Source organism: Delphinapterus leucas, chromosome 15, assembly GCF_059928025.1.
Source record: "Delphinapterus leucas isolate spDelLeu-1000000601 "Yukka" chromosome 15, BTC_Dleu_Yukka2, whole genome shotgun sequence".
Lineage (NCBI taxonomy): Eukaryota > Metazoa > Chordata > Mammalia > Artiodactyla > Monodontidae > Delphinapterus > Delphinapterus leucas.
This window is the reverse complement of record NC_143143.1, coordinates 57,979,205-58,005,626: the sequence shown is the minus strand read 5'-3', so window position 1 is coordinate 58,005,626 and position 26,422 is coordinate 57,979,205. Positions and strand designations below refer to the sequence as shown.

At 42.5% G+C, this 26,422-nt stretch overlaps 1 long non-coding RNA gene across 2 annotated transcripts; it reads left to right on the top strand.

Moving 5' to 3' along the window:
- On the top strand, window positions 1–26,045 carry LOC149747462 (uncharacterized). 2 transcript variants are annotated; one of them, XR_016387880.1, is made up of 3 exons: window positions 1–7,021; window positions 7,658–25,153; window positions 25,254–26,045. It is a non-coding gene; the product is annotated as an uncharacterized LOC149747462 (long non-coding RNA). The 2 variants fall into 2 exon arrangements; XR_016387879.1 differs by having other exon boundaries at window positions 1–7,861; window positions 10,333–25,153.
- Window positions 26,046–26,422: the final 377 nt, after the last annotated feature.

Here is a 26,422-nt window from a genome sequence, read left to right as displayed (position 1 = left end):
AGGGTGGGAGGGAGGGAGACGCAAGAGGGAAGAGATATGGGAACATATGTATATGTATAACTGATTCACTTTGTTATAAAGCAGAAACTAACACACCATTGTAAAGCAATTATACTCCAATAAAGATGTTAAAAAGAAACACAAAAAGGAAAACACTTTTAATCTTACAGAACAGTACCTTGAAAAGTACAGTAGTAGAGTACAACAGCTGGCACACAGGGGCTGGCATCAAGTCAACAGGCAAGAAGAGTTACTGCCTGGAGGAGGGAGAGGAGGTGAGAGATGGTAGAGCTGAAGGATTGTCAGCAGTAGGAGATACCAGCTACATCACCGCTGCTTTTACCCTTGCTTCCGGACATCCTGGGCTTGAAATAAAGATGCTGTACTACTGTACCCTATACAGTGCTGTACAGTAAAGTACACAAAAGCACAGCCACTTGCAAAGGATGCATGCACGTGACACTGTATGCCAGACACGTGAACTAACTTACATGATCGGACACACGAATGCATGTTTGCGTCTTTGAAAGTTCGCAGCTTGAAGGTTTGTAAGTAGAGTACTTACTGTACTCCTTGCTTGGTGTGTGCGATAAATGCTATACTTTCCTCACTACAACCCGGTGTCAGTAAACTGGCTTTGTTGTGTGGCAGGTGAGTTGACCCAATTTCGGTTTGGTAACGGTACAAGGATCTTTGTTCTCTGTTGTACCCCCTATCTATGTAGCACCCAATCAGTAGAAACAGCCAAGTCAAGGGGTGAGTACCCAGGAACTCAGTTACTTGGAAATCACCCAAGGAGAAGTGGGGACTCTCCCTCATGTTGCCCCAGACATGTCTACCATACCTTCCATCCACAGTTAATTGGGAACCAGGGCCCTAGACGTCGTGTCTTTTCCTTCTTCAGCTTCAGGGTCTAATGGAGGCAAGATGGGTCCCTCAGCCAGAGCACCCTACCCCCGAACAGGTCCCCTTTGATCAGGCAACCAGGTAACCAGACAAACAGATAATTAGAAAACAAGGCCACCAGATAACCAGACAACAAGGCAAGCAGAAAAGTAGGCAGCATTCTCTGAGGTGCACATCTGCTGGTTTTGCTGCTCTACTTCCATTCTACCTTTTCCTAGTAGAAGATTTTCCCTTGGGGAGACTCTCTTCCCTCACTCTCAGCCCCCTAGCTCACCTTCGACCTAAGCCTAAGCCAGGTAGCCAGTCAGGCTTAACCAAAGCTGATCCAGGACCTAAGTAACCAGAAAGTGTTTCTTTCTTGTTGGATCTGCTAAGAGGCAGTGAGATCTGGAGCTGCGGCCACCCGTTTAAATCCAGGGTGGGAGCCAACGTGGGGGAAGGCAAAGCTGAGAGACAGTCATTGTTTGAGCCCTGATTAAGCCATTCCTGAAGCTAGCTACCCTGGGACCTTTCAGTTATATGAATCAATGAATTCCCTTTTTGCTTAAAGCCAGTTTATATAGAGTGTTCATTCCCTTGTGTGTGATAAGAAATATACACCCTTGAACAACAAGGGCATAAATCCAAGTATAATCTACAGTTGTTCTGAGGTTTCTTCACATCCTCGGCGTCAACCAACTGCACATCATGTTGTCCTGTAGTATTTACTATTGAAAAATATCCATGTATAAGTGGACCCACACAGTTCAAACCCCTGTTGTTCAAGGGTCAACTGTATGTTTGATCTTTGTTCCTGGCACAGAGCTCTTAAAACCTCTGTAATTTCCTAAGTGATGAATGTCTGTTGTTATTAATAACAAGCCCTTTCTATCACACTTGAGCTTATGTTAATGAGGTAACTTAGGGTAGGGTCCCCACAAAGTCTCTGGATAGGGAATGTTTCCTGACATCACCCAGTGTACCTCTTCATCTGATGGTTCATTTCTATCCTTTATAATAACCTAGTAATCGTAAGTGTTCCCCTGAGTTAGTGAGCCATTGTAGCAAATTATAAGAACTGAGGAGGCAGTTATGGGAACTCCCTATTTATAGCCAAAATCCATCAGAAGTATGGGAGGCCTAGAGTTGCAATAGGCGTCTGAGGTCCCCTCCCCACCCCAGCTTTATTGAGATATAATTAACATGAAACATTGTATAAGTTTAAGTTGTACAATGTGATGATTTGATGCAAAATGATTACCACCATTTGTAGCCAACACCTCCATCCTGTTATATAGTTTTTTTCTTTAAATTGGAGTATAATTGCTTTACAATGTTGTGTTAGCTTTTGCTGTACGATGAAGTGAATCAGCTATATGTTTACCTATATCCCCTCCCTCTTGGACCTCCCTCTCACTCCCCCCATCTCACCCATCTAGGTCATCACAGAGCACTGAGCTGAGCTTCCTGTGTTTTATAGCTTGTTTCCACTAGCTATCTATTATTTACAGTAGCCAGGACATGGAAACAACCTAAATGACCAACAACAGATGAATGGATAAAGAAGATGTGGTATGTATATACAATGGAATATTACTCAGCCATAAAAAGGAACATAATTGGGTCATTTGTAGAGATGTGGATGAACCTAGAGTCTGTCATCCAGAGTGAAGTAAGTCAGAAAGAGAAAACCAGATATCATATATTAATGCATCTATGTGAAATCTAGAAAAATGGCACAGATGAACCTATTTGCAGGGCAGGAATAGAGACGCAGATGTAGAGAACGGACATGTGGACATGATGGGGAAGGAGAGTGTGGGACGAATTGGGAGTTTAGGATGGACCTACATACACTACCATCCTGTCACATAGTTATCATTTTTGTTGTGGTGAGAACATTTAAGATCTACTCTCTTAGCAACTTTTAAGCATACACTACAATATTATTAGCTATAATCGCCATGCTGTACATTAGGTCCCCAGAGTTTATTCACCTTACAACTGGAAGTCTGTACCCTTTGACAAACATCTCCCCATTTCCCCCACACCCCAGCCCCTGGCAACCACCATTCTACTCCCTTTTTCTCTGAGTTTGGCTTATTTGTCCTGCTCTGTCTGACTTATCTCACTGTGCATAATTAATGCCTTTAAGTTTCATCCAAGTTATTGCAAATGGCAGGATTTCCTTCTTTCTCATGTCTGAGTAATATTCATTGTATATATATGAACAATATCTTCTTTATCCATTCATCCATTGACAGGTAATTAAGGTTGGTTCCATATTTTTCCTGTTGTAAGTAATACTGCAGTTAATATGGGGGTGCAGATATCTCTTTGAGATCCTACTTTCATTTCTTTTGGATATATAATCCAGAAGTGAGATTGCTGGATCCCACGGTAGTTCCATTTTTGATCTTTTGAGGAACCTCCATACTGTTTTCCATAGTGGCTGCACCAACTTACATTCTGAAGTAGGGGGGGCAGTCTTAACCTGTGGGGTCTGATGCTATCTCTAGGTAGAGAGTGTCAGAATTGAGTTAAATTATAGGACAACCAGTTGGTGAAAAAACCCACACATCCTGTGTCCGAAGTGTTCTTTTTTGGGGGGAGTGGGGTTGGATCTTAGTTTCCCGGTCAGGGATTGAACCCGGGCCACCTCAGTAAAAGCGCCAAGTCCTAACCACTGGACAGCCAGGGAATTCCCTGGTGTCTGAAGTGTTCTGTGTGAGAATGTAGAGAAAGTTTTTCCAGATCTTGCAAAGGAAAGAGACCTGGAAGGGATGAGAGCCACTGAAACTGCTCCACCGGCCTGCTGTTGAGTGTGAGACGGATCAGGACAAAACTACACACATGAGAAGAAGCCTCTCCATGCTTGTGGGAGTCCCTTGGGAGGCTTGGGCTCAAACCTGGGTCTGCTTTTAATGAGCTGGGTCAATGGACATGTCCCTTCTGCTCTCAGGGCCTTGGGCTTCTCACGGGTAGCCAAGGGGGAGACCTTCCTTCCCTGCTTTGCCAGTGCATGGGCCCTGGGAGCCGCTGGTGGGGTGTGGAGGCCAGGAGCAGCTGATTCAAACCTGGTTCTCAGATCATGAGGCCTTGTTCCATCTGGGAGAGGAGCCAGGGCCCTCCTGCCCCCATTCTTCATTGAGAAAACTTGGGCTCCCAGCCAGGGTGAGAGCCTCATGCTGTGGCAGCTGAGCCTTCTTCTTTGCTTCTGGCCTTTCTCTTCTCTGCGCTCTTTCCCCAAATCCTGTCCTGAATCAGTGCTCAGGGAAGCTGAGCACAGGACGTTAAGAATGACTTTATCAGGAAAGCCCGTCTGCTCTCACAACTCAGCCTTTAATCATTGGGAATTGCCTGTCTCACATGCCAGAGAAGTGGTTCTCAAAGTTTGGACTCCACACCAGCAGCAAGAGCAACACCTGGGAACTTGTTAGGAATGCAGGTTCTCAGGTCTCATCCCAGGCCTACAGAATCAGGTACTCTGGGGGTGCAGCCCAGCAACGTATGTTTGAAGGAGCCCTCCAGGGGATGCTCCCTCCAAGTGTGAGAACTACTTGGATCTCTTCTAGAACTAGCTTGGAGCTGTCGCTCATACAAAAGATGCAGGAGAGGATGGTCTGGTACTTGCCTAGATCCCTTTTAGCTGCAGATACGCCATTCCTCAGCTACTATGAGTGAGGGTGTCTTCTAAGGCCTCCAGCTGGTCCTTCTATTGAGCATTGCCTTGTGCTAAATCCCTATGCCCAGAAATGCCTGAGAGATTATGTACTCACCCATCATATGTGGGCCACAGCCAATGACTGATGGATGGGGTATAACAGGCTGACCGCTTGTCTTAAGATGGGACACTCTGGTGTGAATTACTCTCTGGAGCCCCTCTGTGAATTAGGTTAAGTCTAGACTTCAATTGCTCCAAGTTGCTGCTTATCCCAAATCCCAGGCTCTTGTTGGTACAATAGGTATGAATTACTGCACAAGACCCTGGTGTAAAAAGAAAATGTCACTTGGTTTGCTTTGGAAAACTAAAAATAAACCTAGCTCCGAAGCCCTGTCTGCCAAGATGGCTATGCTTGGTACCCTCCTTTGAATGCTGGTTTGCAGTCAGCCAGGAGGGCCTCTTGAAGTCCGGGAAGCTGGGGAGGGCCCTGGTCACAGGCCCTGGTGGCCACAACTGTGCTAGGCCCATTTTCCTCTTGGTCTTAAAGAATCAACTCATCTACCCTTGATCCAGACATCACAGGGACATGTTTCATAGGGAGCTCAGGAAACACAAAAAAATTGTCAATGATTTTCCTCCCCAAACTCTCCTTCCTGAGAGGAGAGAGAAGGAAAATGTTTACTTTTTGTCCTCAATAGAAAAAAAAAAGGCAAGACATGAATTAATTTCTCCAATTAGTTTCTGGGAGTTTCAGAGCAGATGGCAAATGTGTGTGTGTGTGTGTGTGTGTGTGTGTGTGTGTGTAGGGGTATGTTTGCATATTGTGTACACAGAGATGTGTTTGCATGTGTGAGAGACTGGGACTTGGGTTCCAGTACTGAGAGATAGTAACCAAGGCCAGAGACCTTATCGCTCCCTGAGAAGGTGTCCATCTCTCCCCTAGTCCCAGTTTTCTGCCTCAGGCCTCACAAATGATACGCTGTCATCTGCTACCCTCTTGGAGCCTATTGGGAGCAACAGAAGGTGGCACTGGACAGGACAGTGGGATGACATGTCTAAGCTCTAGCCACCTCCCTGCTTTGGCACTTCAGGGATGTGGGGTTCTGACTCCTGTTGTTTGCTGTTTTTGCTGTTTGGAAGCCACAACAGCAAAACCTAGGTAATTATGGTAATATAGTAAAACATTTACAGCATTTTTTCCCCTTGGGAGCTATGATTATGGGTGGTTTCTATTTGATGTGTTTGTGTTTATTTGCATTTTTGAAACTTTCTACAATTGACATGAATTATGTGTATAATAATTAAAAATGAAACCATAAGATTAATTATAAACACCTATTCCTTGAGTGTCAGCTTCCTCTCCACCCGCATCATCAATGGAAAGTTTGTATTTCCTCAACTTTGTATTACGAAGATTTCTTGGCATACATAAAAAAATGGAAAGAACAGTATGACAAACACCTATATAAATTTTCAGTATACCCCACCACCTAGATTCAAAATTGGAAATATATTTTCATATTTGATATATTTATATATATTAAAACATATACATTTTTCCTGAAACATTCTGAAAGCAATGAAAACATTCTAAAACAATTTGTAAGTAAATTGCAGATATCATGATATTTCACTTCTAAACACTTTTCATCTCCTAAGAGTAAAGATTCCTGAGAATCCAGGTCAGTTTCTTGTAGAATGTCCTACAATCCTGCTTAGTCACTGTCAGCCCTCTCTCCTGGGCCACTTCCTTCCACTGAATGTTTCCCTGCATGGCTTCACCTGCCCAGACTGTGTGCAGATTCAGGGTTTATTGCAAACCCCACCTCCCTGACATTATCACTTACTCTCCTCTTTTGTTATATTACTGTTCATTCTACATTTCCTGAGTAGAACAGTTCAGAGCAAGACGCAGTCCTGCTCTCAGGGAGCCTGCAGTGCAGGTGTTGGAGGCACGGAACAGGTAACTCTGCAGTGTGGGGGGCTGAGGAGGCACTGGGACTCGGAGGTAGAGGAGGTGTGCCTCCCTGAGGCTGGGGGCGGCCAGAGAAGGCATTTCAGAGAGGCAGATGGTCTCTTACCCGGGAGCTGAAGGGTACACGGGAGCATGTGGAGTCGGGGCAGATCAGGATTGGTAGAAGGTGCCTCGGTTAGATTTTCATGTCAGGAAAATTTCTCTGCCCACGTAAATTTCTCTGCTCTAAGAAATATTGTTTGAACAAATGAACCACTGAATGGAGAATGGATTGGAGAAAAACAGGGACTATTGGGGAGCTATGGCAGTAATCTGGAAGAAAATCACAGTGTAACTTGAGTAGATGGATATTAGGGTTCTTAAGGGGTTACAATCAGCAGAGTTTGGTTATTGAGTAGATGTGGGAGGATGAGCAGGGAGATAAGTCAAAACTGGATAAAGCATCCGAATTTCTGGCTTGAGCAACTGGACCGACACTGGTGCCATCAATGAATCAGGTAATTTGAAAGAAGAAATAAGATTTTACAGCTGGGTGGGGGAAATGAGCTTCCTTTCTCACGTGTTTTGTTTGAATTTCCTGAGGCTTATCCAAGTGGAGACATCTGATAATTGGGAGTTTATATGAAAGGTTAGGGGACTCATCTAGAGCCAGGATACAGACTTGTGGGGCTTCACTGTATGAATGGCAAATGACACCAGACCTAGGAAATGAGTGTGGCTTGAGAGGAGAAATGAGCTGAGCCCCAAACCTGGAGGAACCGCCACATTTAAGAGTTAGAAGAAGACTGAGGTGTGGCCAGAGAAGTGAGAGGAAAGCCAGGACCTGGTGCCAAAGAAACCAACAACACTACCAAAGGAGGATGAATTGGTTAGTGAGCCAAATGATCCCAAGAGAGTAAGAGATGAGGATGTACAAAGGTCCATGGAAGACGATATCATTGAAGGACAGTATCAATAGAGTGATAAGGGCAGAAAGATTCCAGGGACTTGGGTGATAAGCAGAACCCAAGGCAGGGAGATACCAATGAGGGTATGCTTTGTGAGCAAAAGGAAGGAGTTGGAAGTAGTGGATGGGTAGATGGAGGAAGGGAAAGCTCTTTGAAATTGGTCTCCCATTCTCCATTGTTCCTCAGTATCCAGCTAGTGAGAGCAAAGCTGTGATGGGACCTAGGAATGCAGGAGGATGGTGCTAACTGCCAAATAAACACACCATACAGGGAAACCAGCCAAGGCTGGGCCCAGAATCTCTGGAACGGAACCCATCTTCCGTCTGCAGCAGGAAATGGTGTTGGGAGCTGAGTTTACTGTGGAATTTCCGAGCAGTGAGGATGTTCCTGGTGAGTTCTTTTTATTTATTTATTTATTCATTCATGAAAAAGAGCTGGAATTAAGTCATCAGCCACCCCCCACCCCCCAAAAAACCCATTCCCTCCCACAGAGGAAGTGCTTAATTTAGCCTTATGTTCCAGTCAAAAAATATCCCTGACGTTTGGAAGTTTCTGCTGGTTGTTTGTCACCCTTGAATATGGCAGGATGTTAAATGCATATGGCAAGATTGGACTCTTTGTGCCTTGATTTCAGCTGCGGTCCTAAGAGAATAGGTGGCACCATCCCAACCTCCACACCAAGAGGAAGTCCTGTTCGACCATCTATGCAGGATGTGGAAAGACTGTCTCTAAAACCAGCTTTAGGAACCTTAGATGACCCTTCCCTCTCTGGCCCATAAAAGAGGTTGGCAAGGCAGAGAAAGAGAGTTGAAATGAGTGCTATGGGTCTATCTCCCTTGGGGTGAGGTAGGGGGTGCTCTCCCTTATCTAGAGTCAAATGAGAGGGTCTTCGATTGCACCATATGTGCCCCCTGGAGTTTGCAGGACATAGCAGACTGGCATCTGATTCACCGAAGAAAGTTGATCTGTGAAAGACTGTGCCTCAAACTGACTGTCTAAGATCTAAATGGAAATGTGACTGTGTTTGGGAAGTAACTGCAGCCTGTGAGGTGGTGGGTCAAAGGAACTAGTCTTTTTGTACCAGATGTAGCCACACACAAGAGGCAAAGAGGATTGTTTAGGTCCTTCCCCAAGGGCTACCTGGCATAACAGGGTGATCCCAGCATAAGGAGCCTGAAGGTAAACCATCCCAGAATACGGGTATTTAAAGGAGGTGGCTTTGAAAAGACATTCTAAGCAAGTGTTAAGACTGGGACCCCAAGGCTTTCTCAAGCATTTATAGGAAGGGTTCTTGGCTGTACAATGAACATCTGTCTAGCAGCAAAGATCAGAATACAGCTGTTGCCTTCACATCTGCGATATTGTGATTTATCATGGAAAGTATATATTTGGTCTTTGTCCCTGGTTTCTGGTTATAAAGCTTTGAAAACCCTTGGGATTTCTTAAGTGATAAGAGCAATAAAGGTGTCTTGATATTCATAACAAACCCCTTTCACCTCACCTGAGTTTATGTTAATGAGGTGACTTTTGGAAAGCCCCTAAGGATGGAGGAGCTGGTTTCCAGGGCAACCAACTTTCAGTCCCATCCCCTTTGACTTCCAGAGAGGGGACAGGGGCTGGAGATTGAGTTCAATCACTAATAGCCAATGATTTATTCAGTCACACCTGTGGAGATGGGGAGAGTGGCATGCCTGGATAGGGCATGGAAGCTCCTCACTCTTTCTCCATACCTTGCACTACACACCTCTTCTGTCTGGCTGTTCTGGAGTTATATCTTTTTATAATAAACCAGTAATATAGTAAATAAAATATTTCCGTGCATTCTGTGAGCAAGAACTTAATCAGATCTAAGAAAGGGGTTGTGGGAACCTCTGATCTATAGCCAGTCAGTCAGAAGCACAGGTGACAACCTGGACTTGCAGCAGTTGGTATCTGAAGTGGGAGGGGGGCAGTGTTGTGGGGCTGAGCCCTTAACCTGTGGGATCTGACGTTATCTCCAGGTAGATAGTGTCAGAATTGAGTTGAATTGTAGGACACTCAATGAGTGTCCCCCATGAGTTGAAGAATTGCTGGGTGGTGTTGAAATAAACACACACATTGAAAAATCCAAGTCTATTGTTTCATAGGCCTTAGGGAGCTGCCATTAAGCTAAATAATGGAGGATGTCAGAATACAGAGGCCAACAAATAAAAGTCAAGAGTTTTCAAATGTAAAAATAAAAAAGAGAAAAAAAAAACGTTGTTATTTGGGTAAGTTTAACATCAAATTGAGTGTGGATAAATATACACCTGAAGGCTTCTAAAGGTTGGACGGGACTAGACTGCTAAAGAAATTCCAAGCCTGGTCTGCAACACTTAAAGCAACACCAGACCTGCTGCACCAGTCAGAAGTCAGTTGTGAAAGGTGTGCAGAACCCAGGGAGGGCACATGTTTCAAAGTCCGTTTCATTATTTATTTATTTAGGCCACGCTGTGCAGCATGCAGGATCTTAGTTCCCCGACCAGGGATTGAACTCATGCCCCCTGCATTGGGAGTGTAGAGTCCTAACCACTGGACCGCCAGGGAAGTCCCAAAGCCCATTTTAAAATGGAGAAAAATTAATCTCCAAGTGGCAATTCCAAGGCCAAAGAGGAAAAGTGCAGAGCCAAGTGAGCCAGCTGAGAAACTCAGGGCAGAAATTTTACAACTCCTTGTCCACCAAGTGCGGCTTGATCACAGCTCAGACCACTGACTGCTGAGCAGGTTTCCCATTCTCCCATTTTTCAAATGAGAGTTTCTGTTGCAATTATCCTATTTCTACTTCAGCATTGTATACATCACCATGTGTGGTGGGGCTGGATGATTTGTCTTTTATTTTATAGGTCACTGAATGGAGAGAAATTTATCCAGATCTGATGGGGAAAGCAGCACATCTCTCCTGGACCTGGACTTTGAGCTGGAATCATTCATTGGATAAGACTTTGGGGTCATCTTCCTTGGGGAGGGGCAAAGGTTTTTCCATGTATGGACAGAAGGGTTTACATGGCCAAAGTGGTGGGCAGTTAGAAAGATTACTAAATTGTACCCCATATTCTCTATTTTCCTTTTATTTTATGGCAGTAGAAGTAGAAGTTTTTGCTAGGCACTTGATTGCTCATCTAAGACCCCACTTCCCAGATTCCCCAGCAGCTAGATGGGGCCATGTATCCAGGCCAATGGGATATGTGTGGCAGTGATGCATATAATTCCCTGGTTGTACTGTTAAAACAAAGTTTACTTGTGTTCATTCTAGTTTAATCTTCAACTCTGAGATGATATTTTATTTCAAATTCTGTCTTGAGCACTCTCACCTTATTTCTAAGTCTTTCCATTTTGATTTATGTTGCTATTTCCTATCTTATATGTTCTTCTCATTTTCTTTTAGCTCATTTTGGTATAGTACATTACATTTTGAAATCTTCTTTGTGGCCACATCCTTCCGGCTCATGTTCATTATCTGTAGGGATGTTACTTTGCTCCTTGTCCTCTTTTTTTAAAGTAATAACACTGTATGGGATTTGGCCTTGATAATTTTCTATTGCTTATTTCTATGTGGAGTTAGTTTACCTGAACTTTTTGAAGGAGGCTGGCCAGGACTTCCTGTACCAGCTGAATAGAAGCAGTGACTGTGGGTTTTCTTGTCTTATTCTAGAATTTTAAGGGTAAAAATTTAATGTTTCTCCATTAAGTATGATTTTTTAAAAAGGATTTTGGTAAATATCTTTTACCAGGTTTAGGTAGTTCCATTCTGTTTATTTATTTATTTTTTAACATCTTTATTGGAGTATAATTGCTTTACAATATTGTGTTAGTTTCTGCTGAGTAACAAAGTGAATCAACTACATGTATACTTATATCCCCATATCTCCTCCTTCTTGTGTCTCCCTCCCACCCTCCCTATCCCACCCCTCTAGGTGGTCACAAAGCACCGAGCTGATCTCCCTGTGCTATGTGGCTGCTTCCCACTAGCTATTTTACGTTTGGTAATGTATATATGTCCATGCCACTCTCTCACTTCATCCCAGCTTATCCTTTCCCCTCCCCTTGTCCTCAAATCCATTCTCTACATCTGCGTCTTTATTCCTGTCCTGCCCCTAGGTTCTTCAGAACCATTTAAAAATTTTTTTTAGATTCCATATATATGTGTTAGTGTACGGTATTTGTTTTTCTCTTTCTGACTTACTTCACCCTGCAGGACAGACTCTAGGTCCATCCACCTCACTACAAATAACTCAATTTCGTTTCTTTTTATGGCTGAGTAATATTTCATTGTATATATGTGCCACATCTTCTTTATCCATTCATCTGTCGATGGACACTTAGGTTGCTTCTATGTCCTGGCTATTATAAATAGTGCTGCAATGAACATTGTGGTACATGACTCTTTTTGAATTATGGTTTTCTCAGGGTATATGCCCAGTAGTGGGATTGCTGGGTCGTATGGTAGTTCTATTTTTAGATTTTTAAGGAACCTTCATACTGTTCTCCATAGTGGCTGTATCAATTTACATTCCCACCAACGGTGCAAGAGGGTTCCCTTTTCTCCACACCCTCTCCAGCATTTATTGTTTCTAGATTTTTTGATGATGGCCATTCTGACCAGTGTGAGGTGATACCTCATCATAGTTTTGATTTGCATTTCTCTAATGATTAGTGATGTTGAGTATCCTTTCATGTGTTTGTTGGCAATCTGTATATGTTCTTTGTAGAATTGTCTATTTAGGTCTTCTGCCCATTTTTGGATTGGGTTGTTTGTTTTTTTGATATTGAGCAGCATTCCTATACACTAACGACGAAAAATCTGAAAGAGAAATTAAGAAAACACTCTCATTTACTGTTGCAACAAAAAGAATAAAATACCCAGGAATAAACCTACCTAAGGAGACAAAAGACCTGTATGCAAAAAACTGTAAGACACTGATGAAAGAAATTAAAGATGTTACAAACAGGTGGAGAGATAAACCATGTTCTTGGGTTGGAAGAATCAACATTCTGTTTTTAGGTAACTAAGAATTTTTATTTTTAATGGGTGTGAATTAAATTTTTAAAAATTTGAGATAATCTTATGCATTTAAAAAATTTAGTAATGTGGTGAATATTTAATACATTTTAATGTTTAACCATTTCTGAATTCTGGAGGTAAATCTAACTAGGGTATGATGTATTGTTGCTTTAAATACATTGCTGGATACAGTTTGTAGAATTTTATTTTGAATTTTTACATTTATGTTTATGAGAGATATTGATCTGTGATATTTCTTTCTCATTTCATTCTTGTTTGACTTGGGCATCAAGGATTTTCTAGCCTCATAAAATGAATTGGGGCATGTTCTCTTCTTATTTTCTGGAACAGTTTGCATGAGATTGGAATGATCTGTCCCTTGAATGCTTCGAAGAAACTGCCTATAAAACCATCAGAGACTATTTTCTAATGGGTAGATTTTTAAACTTTTGACTACATTTTTCGAATGGTTATCAAATTATTTAGCTTTTCTATTTCTTCTTGAGTCAGTTTTGGATAGATATAAAATGAGAATGTCACCCATTTCATCTAAGTTTTCATCTATGTTTAGTAACAAAAAGTTGTTCATAGTTGTTTATAGTTTAAATTTCTATCATTATGCACCTTTTTCATTTTTAACATTAAGTTGTGCCTTTTTCTTATATATTGTATATGTATTTAATTCCTTAATTTTATTATATCATTCCTTCTGCTTTCTTCAGATTTATTCTATTATTCTTTTCCTCTTGTCCAATGTTGGCTGATTAACTCAACAATTTTCAACCTTTCTCTATGTGGAATCTAAGAAATACAACAAACTAGTGAATATAACAAAGAAGAAACAGACTCACAGATACAGAGAAAAAATTAGTGGTTACCAGTGGGGAGAGGAAAGGGAGGAGGGGCAATATAGGGGCAGGGGATTAAAAGGTACAAAACTATTATGTGTATTAAATAAACTATAAGGATATATTGTACAACATGGAATATAGCCAACATTTTATAATAACTACAAATGAAGCATAAATTTTAAAAATTGTGAAACACTGTATTGTACACCTGTAACTTATATAATATTGTACTTCAACTATACTTAAACTAAAAAAAACCCAATTTTCAGCCTTTCCTCTTTTCTAGTATTATCATTTATGGTTATATATCAATCTTATGCCATGTTTCCTAGAAGTAGAGCCTAAGATAGGGATTCTTGTGTACACGATTTATTGAGAGAGGGCTCTAAGAATAATGGAGCTGAGGGAAGCTGGATAAAGCAGAGGAATGAGCTAAGCAAGGATGTGGGCTCAGCCGGTCTACTTGGGCCTGATATATGGGGAGCTGTAGAGCACGCCTGGCCATAGAACCGTTCCCACCTTGAGGCAAGTGGGCTGGACATTTGTACTCCTATTTGAGTCAGTGATTGGCTACAGACTGCTGGTGGGAGTGGTGGATGGGGGCATAATCTCCCAGGTGAGATAGATCCCATGAACTGAGTAAGGGCAATCCACTGGATAAGAGGCAGACCTGAGCTGCTAGCAGGATACTCATAGACACTGGAGATGGGCACGTTGACCTGTTAAAGGGCCACCAACAGCAGCTACTACATCCAATAATATATAGGTAACGTTTTTATTATTTCATATTTGTACTACTATATGATTTTATACTAAATTTATTTTATCTAAAACTGATTTAGAAATGAGTTGAAAATAATTTATAAATGTGGTTTTTAGTTATCTCTTTGACAGATTTATAAATTAATTGCTTTATATTAAGAGAACATTTATGATACTCATTCTTTGCCATTAGTTTTGAAATGCTTTATTCTGTGGTCAATTTTCTGGTAAATATTGTATATGTGCTTGAGAAGAATGGTGCTTTTTTACCTCTTGTTGTGTGCTAGGTTCTACATATGCCTTACATCAAGCTTACTAATACTATTGTTCAAACCATCTATATTCCTTAAAAATGTTTAATCTACTTTTTTCTCAATTATTGAAAGAAGTTTGTTAAAAATTTACCTTAAGATGATTGATTTGTCAATTTCTTCTTATAATGCTATCAAATTTTGTTTCATCATATTGCATCAATTCTAAGATGTACATATTTTTTTCACATTTTAACATTTCTGTTATTGGGATACATTTCACAATTGAAGGTAAATTGTGATCGCTTTTGGCCAGGTGGAAGTCATGATGCAGTTGTCATTGCCTGAGCATGGATGAACTTGGGCATCGTTATTCCTATTGCCATCATTTCACATGAGTGACGTGCACGTTGGCACATCATGTGTGGAAGTTAATGCCCATTTTACTTTGCCTAACAATATTATATTAACTCAGCATTGAAATAAAAAGTTGTGCACATTCTGTGTGCAGAAAGAGAGCAGCAGGCAAAAGCAGCTAAATGATGTTGAAGCAATTATCATTCTTTTTTTTTTTGTAAAACACCAACCAGAGATTTTATGAAATAAAATGAAGATATCCATAAGCAGATGAAGCTGTGTTATGACTAAAAAGCTTGCCTGTCACTCACCACGCAATGTAATGAAAGGCAGGAGAAATTCCCAAACCCCTCAAATTGGATGAAAGACGTTTCAAAACAGTGAGAAGCTGGTATGACTGACGTGTCATATGGAAACTATTGCTAAAGCTTTGAAAATGAGTTTCCAGAAGCTTTCTGCTTTGAACAGAAGCTGTTTAATTTCTTGTTATGTGATTCAGTTGGGAAAAAAGATGAAACTATGATTTTAGGCAAATAGAGAATGATGACAAAATCACACATTCTTTAAATACCTCAAAACTGTATTGTCAATTCTAAAAGCACTAAAGAAATTAACATCATAAGCATAGGTTACCAAAACAAGGAAATCACTGTGATGGTATATGTAGCTGCTGCTAACCAAAAGATGCCAATATACTTAATATGAATAAGGTGTTTGGATATGCAAATTTCCAAAATAGAATACTTCAGAGAGTAAAAGAGTTATGGATTCCTCTTTAAGGATAGCAAGGACTGTCCCAAGTAAACTGGGTCACCCTAATTTTAAATTATAAAGCAATTTCTGAGGATATTTTCTCCAAAGATGCATAAAATAATGGAAGGATGCTGGCTGGGCCAATGGAGGACGAGCTAAAAGCCATCTAGAATAGATATAGAGGAGCCGTGGGCAACCAATCCACTTAGTACTTTAGTCTTGATGCATTTTGTGGGCATTTATTTGAACAGTGATATAATAAGCTTAAGAGATGAAAACAATGAAAATATAGATGAGAGGGCCTGAGACTGAGAGAATACAGTGAGAAGTTCTAATATATATTTAATCAGAGTTCCTGAAGTTGAAGACCAAGATAGAAGATGGGAACAGAGGCAATATTTGAAGAGACAATAGCTGACAAATTTCTGAAACTACTGAAAGATACCTATCCACAGATTTAAGAAGCTTAGTTCCAAACAGTCTACATAAAAAGAAATCTTCACTTGGATACATCATAGTGATGCTACAGAGAACCAAAGACACAGAGAAAAATCTTAAGAGCAGCCAGAGAGAAAAAAAAAGAGAAAGATTACTTTTAGTTAGCTGGCAATAGAAGTGAGAAGAAAGTGGAATGATATTTTCAATGTGTTGGGGAAAAAAACCCCATAGAAATCTATACCCAGCTAAAACATCTTTCAAGAAAGATGAAACAAAGTCATTTCCATAAAACAGAACATCTAAATTATGAGTTTATCCCCAGCTGAACTTTACTAAAGATTGTTCAGTCAGTACTTTAGGTAGAAGGAAAATGAACTCAGATGAAAGGGTTGAGATGCAAAAAATAGATGAAGAGAAAAAGAGTAAATGTGCTCATGTGTTTTTCCATTGTATTCACTTCCCAATATCATACGCACTCTCTTGTTATGGCTTCCCCACTTGCCCAATTCTTAGGAGCTTCTGAAATGGAAAATAAAACCACTGCTACCAAATGCGTTTAGGGGGTTGAGAGAAAGTCATTTCAAGGCCAGAGTATTTGCTGTCATCAGAAAGATTATGACTACCTTTATTTTGAAATTTGTGATGGAAACCAGAGAGAGAAAAATATGGCTTAAAGGAAACACATTATGGAATCATTTCAAGGCTTTTTTACAGTTTAAAAAATGAAATCTAGGGGCTTCCCTGGTGGCACAGTGGTTGAGAGTCCGCCTGCCGATGCAGGGGACATGGGTTCGTGCCCCGGTCCGGGAAGATCCCAAATGCTGTGGAGCGGCTGGGCCCGTGGGCCATGGCCGCTGAGCCTGCGTGTCCGGAGCCTGTGCTCTGCAACGGAAGAGGCCACAGCAGTGAGAAGCCCACGTATCGCAAAAAAAAAAAAAAAAAAAAAAAAAAAAAAAGAAATCTAAAAGGAGCTCTCAATTCAATGGTAAAACAAACAACCCAATAAAAAATGGGCAAAGGATTTGAACAGACACTTCACAAAAGAAAATGTAGAGATGATAAAAATGCACATTAGAACTCTGAAAGTTTGAGAAGCTCTGAACTAGAGTGAAGGAACTTGAGGGCACTGGGGATGATCTGCATCTTGTAGGTGAGAACGGCTACCGTTCTCTGCGGCAGAAGTTCCTAGTGCTGTGAGCTCTGGAGTGTCTTCTCTCTTAACTAGTGACAGATCTATAAACAAATCCTGGGAACTGCCAAGAACAGAATGCTGTTTAAAGGAGCTCTGATCTTTCTGATGAAAGATTATTTCACAAGGCAAACACATCCTTCAAATGTACTTTTTATTTTTCTGAGTCTGAATTTGAATGTTTTGTGTATCTTGATCTTTGCTCCTGCCACAGTGTTTTGAAAGGACCCTGGACTCTCCTTTCTCTTCCCAGGTCATGTCTTCCAGGGTTGTCACAGGGACCTGCTCCACTTTTCCACATGGCTCAATTCCAGCTTTCAAGTCTGTGGGGAAACAATGATGAACTGGCCATTCTCCTATGTGTGAGGCCTTTTCCTTCTCCACTAAATAAAGACAAGGATGAGTCAGTCTCTGCCAACCTCCAGGATCTCCCAGTCCTCCCAGTGACTCAGAGGATGGTCTGTTTAAGGAGTAAGTGCTCCTCCCAGGAAGTTGGTAGCCCCAGCCTCCACCTACCTGAGTTACCAGCCCTGGGTGCTCCTATTAAGACACAGAGACCCGGAAAGGCAGGCCAAGAAAGATCAGGGATAAGTGGACCAGGAAAGAGGATAGGAGATGAAGAGCTAAAATGCAGGAGGCTAAATTTGTTCATTTTCTGGTGGCCCTGGGTGGACCAACAAAGGGCTCAGTGTCCCTATTTGAAAATGGGAGAAATTGAGTATCCTACAATATTAATAGACTCAGAAGTGGCCCAAAAGGAGAGAGATGTGTCCTCCAGGAATATATCTGGCTGGAGACAGACACACTTTGGAACTTTTCTGTGCAAAAGGGAGGGAGCCCTGGAGGTGGTTTGTCCTCAAGGATTTCTAGGACAAGCTATAGCCTGATCAGGGCCTGCAGGAGGGTGGGGAGGCCTGCATGGGAGGAGGGGCAGGAGGTCAGATGTGGGGAGGCAGGCCTGAGGCAAGGGAGCTTGGCAAGTAGGGGCACCTCTGGGGGCACAGAGCAGCTGGTGGAAACACAGCAGCCCAAGACTTTGGTTTTGGTACTGCCTATGATGCTGGCTCTGGTTTTCTTCTCCCTGTCTCCTCCACTGCTTCTCTGTCCATCTTTGTTTTTCTGTATCCATTCCTCCCCTCTATCCTACAACACAGTGAGTAGTGAAGGTTCCCCTCCCCATGAGTTGAGTGTTTCCTTTCCTCTTTAGATGGTGACTGGCATCTGCTTATGGAAGCAGCAATCAACCCATCCTGTTTACTTGTCACTGACACAGTGCGTTGTAGTCAACAATGCTGTCTGCCACAGCTTCCCAGGGTGGGGTGGGGGCCAGGATGCTGACACACACAGGCACACACACTCAGCCATGACCAGGTCAGTCTGCCCCACCAGAGCTATGAGGTCCTGGGCTGTCCCACTCTGATGTCTGGGATGTTGTGAGACAGTCACCTGGACTGAGCTTGGCACAGACTCAGGGCTCAGAAAATATCTCCTGACTGAAGCTGAGTGCACAATGCACAGCTCTTTGGAGGGTCGGGGAGGTCTCAGAAGCCAGAAGGGCAGCACCCAGAGGGGATAATGTTAAATGTTAGAAGGCATCTTGCTCAGAGCTCCCACTTTTATATGAGGGCATTAGGACCAGAGACGGCAAAGAGCTTGGAGAATGGTTCACCCTTAACCACGCCCCTTCTCTGCTCTGCCTCTCTTGACTAGTTCATGTGATTGAGACACACATCTTTGTTTTTCTTGGTTTCTCCAAATCCTGTGCAGTGGCTACTATACAGGGTTAGGCTGGAGATTGACAAGGTTTCTAGGGGTTGGTGGTATGAGTGGGGAAAGGGGGGGAGTAAGGCTAGATGTGTGGGGGACAGATGGTGGTGGAGGCATGGAGGAATCGAGGCCTAGAAGATGGTGCTCTGCTTTCAAGGTGATTGCCTACGCCCCGACCGCTAAGCTCTGAGCACAAGAGCCCAAGTAGACAAAGATGGTCAAACAAACAAACAAAAAATCCAAGGAACAAATAAAACCCACATAAGCTTAGAGTCTAGGTAGATGCCCTTCGATGCTTTGCAGAATTCCTGAGGTCTTCTGGAGCTCGCCAGGGTCTACGTCCTGGCCTGATTGCATCCAACTATGACGGTGAAGAACCAGACAGACATGGGTTCAGGGGCACAACTCCATCACTCATTACTGTGTGACTGGGGCCCATGCTTCCACTAAGAAATGACTCATTGTCTGAAATTCAGATTGAACTGGGTGTCCTAAATTTTTATTTACTAAATCTGGCAACCCTTCCAAACCCTCCAAAAGTCGGCCCCCACCTCCAACCCGAGGCCATCGGTAGCAGACCCTGAATTACTTTGAAGTCTGGCATTTCATCTAAAAAACTACATAAAATTTAAGTTCATCTCCATGTTTCTATTCTTGTTTTGATATAAAACAGGTATTAAACTATTGGGTTAGAAAGCAAACATATTTCACTTATTTACACCTGGTTTTGGAGTTGTTAAGGCCTTCCCATCTCAATGGCCAACTTTCTAGGTGGACAGAAAGAGGCCCTGGGCTGCACATGGGGCCCTGGGATTCTCTGCACCAGGTACCAGTGAACTAGGAAAGGAAGAGCAGGAGGGTGGGACTTTCACAAGGTCATGTTTGTTCAGTTTAAAGGACTTCATTTTTGTCTTCTTATTTTACCTTTTTGATTGGTGTTTAATTGTCTCTTCTTTCACAAAATGGGAATCATTTTAGTTAAAAAAAATTAAATTCCCTTACTTGGTAAAGTAAAGCGCAGGCAGGCAAGCAGAGCCAGAGCCTCCAGAAAAGCAGGGAGGAGGCAAGAGGGCACAAATCCCCTGAAAAAAGCAGAGGCTGTTTTCAGAGCAGTGGCTACACATTGGAATAATCAGGATGCCCAAGTGGTACCCCAGAACCCCTGCATCAGAACCTTTAGGGGTGGGACCCAGGTGTCAGTGCTTTTTAAAGCTTCCTAGGTTATTCCATTATTCAGCTAAGGTTGATACCTTTGCTTTGGAGCTTTGCTACTTAAAGTCTGGCCTGAGGATCAGAGGCATCAACTTCACCTGGGAGCTGGTTAGAAATGCAGAATCTCAGACCCACCCCAGACCTGCTGAATCAGAACATGCCTTTAACAGAGTCTCCCAGTGCTTTGTATGCAGTCTGAAAGACCCTGCTTTAGTGGATCTGTCAGGAGGCTCATCTTTTTTTTTTTTAATTTTAAAATCTTTATTGGAGTATAATTGCTTTACAATGGTGTATTAGTCTGTGCTTTATAACAAAGTGAATCAGCTATACATATACATTTATCCCCATATCTCCTCCCTCTTGTGTCTCCCTCCCACCCTTCCTATCCCACCCCTCTAGGTGGTCACAAAGCACCGAGCTGATCTCCCTGTGCTATGCGGCTGCTTCCCACTAGCTATCTATTTTACATTTGGTAGTGTATATGTGTCCATGCCACTCTCTCACTTCGTCCCAGCTTACCCTTCCCCCTCCCCGTGTCCTCAAGTCCATTCTCTATGTCTGCGTCTTTATTCCTGTCCTGCCTCTAGGACCTTCAGAACCATTTTTTTTTTTTTTTAGATTCCATATATATGTGTTAGCATACGGTATTTGTTTTCCTCTTTCTGACTTACTTCACTCTGTAGTGAAGGTCCATCCTTCACTACAGAGTGTACTCTAGGTCCATCCACCTCATTACAAATAGCTCAATTTCGTTTATTTTTATGGCTGAGTAATATTCCATTGTATATATGTGCCACATCTTCTTTATCCATTCATCTGTCGATGGACACTTAGGTTGCTTCCATGTCCTGGCTATTGTAAATAGAGCTGCAATGAACATTGTGGTACATGATTCTTTTTGAATTATGGTTTTCTCAGGGTATATGCCCAGTAGTGGGATTGCTGGGTCGTATGGTAGTTCTATTTTTAGTTTTTTAAGGAACCTCCATACTGTTCTCCATAGTGGCTGTATCAATTTACATTCCCACCAACAGTGCAAGAGGGTTCCCTTTTCTCCACACCCTCTCCAGCATTTATTGTTAGTAGATTTTTTGATGACGGTCATTCTGACCAGTGTGAGGTGATACCTCATTGCAGTTTTGATTTGTGTTTCTCTAATGATTAGTGATGTTGAGTATCCTTTCATGTGTTTGTTGGCAATCTGTATATCTTCTTTGTAGAAATATCTGTTTAGGTCTTCTGCCCATTTTTGTATTGGGCTGTTTGTTTTTTTGATATTGAACTGCATGAGCTGCTTGGAAATTTTGGAGATTAATCCTTTGTCAGTTGCTTCATTTACAAATATTTTCTCCCATTTTGAGAGTTGTCTTTTCGTCTTGTTTATGTTTTCCTTTGCTGTGCAAAAGCTTTTAAGTTTCATTAGGTCCCATTTGTTTATTTTTGTTTTTATTTTCATTTCTCTAGGAGGTGGGTCAAAAAGGATCTTGCTATGATTTATGTCATAGAGTGTTCTGCCTATGTTTTCCTCTAAGAGTTTTCTAGTGTCTGGCCTTACATTTAGGTCTTTAATCCTTTTTTTTTTTTTTGCGGTACACGGGCCTCTCACTGTAGTGGCCTCTTCCGTTGCGGAGCACAGGCTCCAGACGCGCAGGCTCAGCGGCCATGGCTCACGGGCCTAGCCGCTCCGCGGTATGTGGGATCTTCCTGGACCAGGGCATGAACCCGTGTCCCCTGCATCCGCAGGCGGACTCTCAACCACTGCGCCACCAGGGAAGCTCCTTAATCCATTTCGAGTTTATTTTTGTGTATGGTGTTAGGGAGTGTTCTAATTTCATTCTTTTACATGTAGCTGTCCAGTTTTCCCAGCACAACTTATTGAAGAGGCTGTCTTTTCTCCATTGTATATTCTTGCCTCCTTTATAAAAAATAAAGTGACCATATGTGCGTGAGTTTATCTCTGGGCTTTCTATCCTGTTCCATTGATCTATATTTCTGTTTTTGTGCCAGTACCATACTGTCTTGATTCCTGTAGCTTTGTAAAGTCTGTCTTGACTCCTGTAGCTTTGTATAGTCTGAAGTCAGGAAGACTGATTCCTCCAGCCCTGTTTTTATTTCTCAAGATTGCTTTCAGGAGGCTCATCTTGATGGGGTGGTCTTAGCTGCAGCTGGCCTCCTTTAATGGGAATCTGAAGGCCACAGGTGCTGGTCCCTCCATTAGAGTCTGCTCAGTATCTCCTGCTGCTGGGTGTGCAAAGCTGAAGACTTACAGCAATGGAGCTTGTACCCTTTGGCTGTGTCTGTTAGTGTATTTTCATTAGTGCATCATTATTCCATCAGAATAAATGTACAGTGACCAAGGATGTTGGCTGAAGACCAGGGAATCCTGTCCTGGAGGAGAAACCTAAGGACACCAGTCAGGATGTGTGGCGAGGACAAGATAAAGTATACAGTTTGGCCTTGACTTCAGATGCAATATTCATATACTGCATGCCTGGTTTTGAGCCAAGTACTCTCCTGTTTTCTAACTCTTTCTTCAATCAGGTGGAATTGACATAACTTGTAAAAGGCTGGGAATGGGGAACGATGATACTCTTTATTTGTCCTTCTATATCAGCAGCTATTGCCACAACAGTGCTGTGCAACAACCATGAAACCTCGGTGGCATAAAACAACTAGTATTTATTTCTCATGTGTATGTGGGTTGACTGAGATGACTGTTGATCTCATGTATCTATAAGTTGGCTGGGTGCTGGCTTATCTAGGCTTGCATCAGACAGGCGCTTCAAGATAAATGGCCTCAGGGAGTTTGGCTCTAAGTGCTGGGTTGAGCTCTGGTCTGCTTCTTGTGTCTTCATTCTTTGGCCCCAGACTGAAGGGCAGTAGTTATCCAGGGGAGCATTTCTAATGGAGATGGTGAAAGCATAAGAAGGAAGTAGAAACATGCAGGAACTCTTAAGACTGAGGCTCACAACTGACACACTACCACTTCTACCCCATTTCATTGACCAGAGAAAGTCATACGGTCAAGCCCAATATCAGTGGGTGGGAAAATATACTCCACTTCCCTGAGTCCATGGCAATAATATGGGAGCACAATACTACACAGGGAAATGAAGAATTATGGCCCATACGTCAACTCACTGCATCCTCCAACCAGAAACTATACTGCCTTGGGAATATGTGACCCATCCCTTCTAGAACTTTATAAACTCCCCCATGGAAGAGGCTGCTGGCTGTCCACCAAAAATCACTTTCCTACCCTTCCTGGGCTCCCAGCTAGAACACATTTCCCAGCCTTCCTTGTATTTAGGTATGACTATGTGACTTGTTTTGGCTAATGGTATGTGAGTTGAAGTAATGTCATTTTTCAAGCTAAGGCTTTCCTCTGCTGCTGGCATTGTGCAGATGACTATAAGGCTCTAATGGTTGCTGAAGGCATAAGTTGAAATGAGCCTAGATCCCTGAATCACTATGTGGAGGAAGGCCATTATGAAATGGGAACACTTCTTTATCATGTGGGTAAGATATACATTTCTATTATGTTTGAACCACTGTATTTTTGGGTCTCCTTGCTATAGCAGGCAGCATTATTGTTACTAATACACTTCTTAAAGCCCTTCTTCAAGGGCTCTGTTCTCATAACACAGGGAGACCCAACTCCCTATGATGGTGGGTGTGGAAGTACTTTGTAAACTGTGAAGTTCTGCACACACGTGAAGTCTATGATTAACGCTTTACTAATGTTTCAACTCAAAATGCAGTGTAAGTCAGCTGTACTGACGTGGCAGAGACTGATGTTAATAATTACTGATATCTAGAGGGGGCCTGATAGTTTAGACATCAGTTTTCACATCCTTTATTCTTTTAAATTTTCACCACAACCCTGAGAGACAGGCTTTTATCACTACCCCCATTTAAAGGATGAGAAAAGGGAATCTGGCAAACTTGCTATAGGCCTCACAGCTGGTCAGGTGCCTGAGCCTGACCTTCTTCCTCTTGTCATTCTGGAGAAAACAATGAGGAGCTGTCTTAACTCCAGGCCACTTTGCACCAATCAGGCTCCAAAGTCTCCCTTGGGGGGACAGGAAAACAGGTTATACCCAAGGCTGATGCTGGTGGCTTGATGTGTAAGGAGCATTTAAAGTTCCAGGCCCTAGTTAAAACTGCCTACCCAAGGAATCTGTTCTTGAAGATAAGAGAGAGGTATTTCTTGGGGCTTCTGCTTTGTGGTAGATTATCTGCAAAGATGGTTCCTAAGGATTCCTTCTATTCCTGTATGCACATTTGTTATGGGTTGAATTATGTCCCTCCCAATAGACATCTTGGATATGTTGGAGATATATTGGAGTCCTAATCCACAGGACCTCAGAATGTGACCTTATTTGGAGATAGTGTCTTTACAGAGGTATCAAGTTAAAATGAAGTCATCAGGGTGGGTGCTAGTCCATTGGTGTCTTTATAAGGGGGAATTTGGGCACAGAGATACGCATAGGCACACTGGGAGAACTCACATGAAGATAAAGGAATGAAGGCAGAGACTGGGGTGTTGCATCTACAAGCCCAGGAACACCAAACCATCAGAAGCTAGGAGAGAGGAATGGAACAGATTCTCTTTCTCTCATAAAAGGAATCAACCCCCCCCCCCCGACACCTTGGTCTCAGACTTCCAACCTCCACAAGTATGAGACAATACATTGATTAAGACACCCAGTTTGTGGGACTTTGTTGCAGCAGCCCTAGTAAACTAATATAGCACCCCACTTCCTCCCATCAACAGGTAGAGTCAGTTTATCCTCCCCTTGAATCTGAGCTGGCTTTGTGACTTTCTTTAGCTAACAGAATGTGACAGAAGTAATGAATTGGCAGTTCTAGGCCTAGGTCTTAAGATGCCTGGCAGCTTCCATTTTCACCCTCTGGGAAGCCAGGCTGCCATGTTGTTAGTATATTTTGTTGGAGAGCTCACATGGAAAGAGAAGCCATTTGGATTGTTTCAGCTCCAGACAAGCTTCCAGTTGATGTCCCTAGTCAACACTGAATGCAGCAGAAGAACAATCTAGCTGGGCCCAGTACACCAAAAGAATTGTAAGGAAGAAATCATTGTTCTTTTAAGCCACTAAGTTTTGGGGGTGGTTTGTTACACAGCAATAGACAACTGAAATGTGCGCCTTCATTTTTTTGGCAGGTACTCCAGCACCTCTGCCACTGTTGTTCCTAAAGCCAGGTGCCACCAGTACTACTCTCCTCCTGAATGGATTCTGGGTGATGCCTGACTCCAGACATTGCTCACTTCCATATGAAAATTTGCAATAGTGCATCTGGTTGGCAGGAGTTGGATGATGCCAGGAGATTGGGAAAGAATGTTTCTGGCTTTGAAAGTAGGTGGTGCAGGAAAGCTTCCCAAACATAGAAGAATGTTCAGAAGGTAGTGGGCACCACTGAAACATAATGAAGGTCTTCAATAATGGCTAATACATTTTTGTGAACCTACTGTGTGCTTGGCACACAGTTTGGGGTCCATTCATCTTCTAATGGTAAACCCTGACTTCACCCTTCTTCACTCTCCATCCCTGTGGTTTAGATGGGATCGACCCCAGGGTTGGGCTTGTGATTCAGGCCCCAACAATGACATGTGACCCAGTCAGCGCCAACTTGGTGTAACCTTTGCTTTCTGCTGGGACAGCTGAAAGAAATGAGGACTTGGGCTGTGAGGATGGAGCCTAGAGCTGCTGGCAGCCATCCTGCTGCTGCAAAGAACAGAGATGAGAGATGAGAAGAGGAAGACCAAGTCGATATTTTTTGAGCTTCTTGGTACTGGATCAGTCATACCATTGAAGTCTTCTGTTATGTGAGCCTGTACATTTCCTATTTGCTTACAACAAGTCAATTTAAATAGTTTCCCATCATTTGTAATTTGTCAAGTCCACCTTTTTCTTTTTTTTAAAGAGTGTAAGATTTTTTAAAAATGAATTTATTTTATTTATTTTATTTTTGGCTGTGTTGGGTCTTTTGTTACTGCGCACGGGCTTTTCTCTGGCTGTGGTGAGCAGGGGCTACTCTTCATTGCGGTGCGTGGGCTTCTCATTACTGTGGCTTCTTTTGTTGTGGAGCACAGGGTCTAGGCGTGCGAGCTTCAGTAGTTGCGGCTCATGGGCTCTAGAGTGCAGGCTCAGTAGTTGTGGCACATGGGCTTAGTTGCTCCGTGGCATGTGGGATCTTCCAGGACCAGGGCTCGAACCCGTGTCCCCTGCATGGGCAGGCAGATTTTTAACCACTGCACCACCAGGGAAGCCCTGTCAAGTCCATCTTAATCTTGTTTAATACAAGTCTTTGGAGTAGAGACCATTTTACAGA